The following is a 1765-nucleotide window of genomic DNA, read 5'->3' as shown; positions in this document are numbered from 1 at the left end:
TGTACTGGTAAATGGTTACTAGATAGAGTAAATATTAACACTCACAAACCAGGGTTACCATTAGGCAAGCACTGTAAAGGCAGGTGGGGAGATTTTCCTGACCCCACTCAGGAATAAGAAGTCGCTCTCTGTAGATGAGAAAAAAGGGGGTTCAACCCTCCACCCAGGGTGGACTCAATATTATGCAGGAGAACAGAGGCGCCAAAAGGATAAAAGGAAGCTAAATGAGCTAAAAAAACAAATTCTTGGTAAATAGAGGAGGTAGTGGTGGACTTACCTCCTCCAAGTAGACACACAACGACTGTAGTAAAGACAGTCAATATATTTTATTTATGAACTCCAAATATGCAACGCGTTTCGCAGGTTTGATCCCGCTTCATCAGGCAATAACAACGGAGAAATAGCATATGTGGTCAGTAGAAGAGCCAGGCACCTCTGTGTAGCTAGCTCATGTTACTGAGCCATGTAATCCAACATGCGGTTGGCTGTTTCAGGCTATTTGGCATTCATCAGGGCAAGTTATAGGTTGATATAGCTCTGTGGCTCTGGGCAGTACTTATAACTAGTACTGGAGAACAGCACCTACAGCCACAGGGTCATAAGGGGCTCAACTTCCTACCCTCCCGCCAATAGATACCACTCTCCCCTATGGATCAAGTGTTGTTGTATCCACATATACTGTATGTGTGGAGTCATGGTGCTTGCTTTTTATGGGATGGCCTGTAGGGTCGAGGTGGCCACAAGTGTTCTATAACTTCAGGCAGATGGGACTTATTTTTGGAATAGGGCTTATATTTCGAGCATCCTTAAAAATCCTTAAAGAGACTCTAACAAAATGTTCATCCTTTTTTCTTGTATCCTATAAGTTCCTATATCTGTTGTACTGTTCTCTGTCTAACTGCAGCCTTTTCTAGTTGCACTGTGGCTGTATTATCTCTGTTATATGATCTAATCTCCTCTCCTCTGTCGGGCTGAGGCAGTCAGGCTGGATTGTGTTGTGCTGCTTGTGATTGGATAGAAGCTATACACACCCTCTCCAGGCCCCCTGCACACTCTGTATGACTCACACACTGACCTACTCTCAGCGTATCACTTGCTATGTCTTTTGTTTGTAAACACTGCCTAAAAATGGCAATTACAAGCCAGGATCGCAGCAGGGAGTGGCAGAAACAGCACAGAGGGGCCTATGAGAACATAATGAATTGAATGGTATGCTTTTTATTGTAAGAATTTTAGAGCTCTCTAACTTGGCATCAGTGTATGTAAGAGTCCTGTCACAGCCAGTATAGTGCGTTGCCTTTTAATGCGTAGTGTAGAACTATGTGTTAAAGAGGAACTTTAGCGAAAAGGGTGAAAAATAAATAAATACATTGAAAATTTAAAAGTTAAAAATAGAAGAAAGATAAAAAAATGACTGATATTCGGCATGTAATGTTGTTCATATTGTTTGATCCACAATTACTCTGCATATAATCATCTTTACTATTGGCAGACATGAAAAAAACTAGACAGCACCAAACCAACTGCCATTACTTATAACCACACCCACTAACAATGCGATAGGCTAAAAGATTGTTTTCTTTTTTTAAATAGATATGTAGTATATATGCACAGAGGTTGCTTGTCTGGTAGTTGGAAACAGCTGTCAGGGCCTGTTTCCACTAGACGCAGATTGGATGCAGAAAAACTGACTCCAATAAAAGCCTATGGGCCTGTTTCCTCTAAACGCAATTTTTCTGATGCAGATTTTCCCCTAGGAATTCAT

This window comes from Hyperolius riggenbachi, chromosome 3, assembly GCF_040937935.1.
Source record: "Hyperolius riggenbachi isolate aHypRig1 chromosome 3, aHypRig1.pri, whole genome shotgun sequence".
Lineage (NCBI taxonomy): Eukaryota > Metazoa > Chordata > Amphibia > Anura > Hyperoliidae > Hyperolius > Hyperolius riggenbachi.
The sequence above is the reverse complement of the archived record's forward strand: the minus strand, read 5'-3'. Positions refer to the sequence as shown.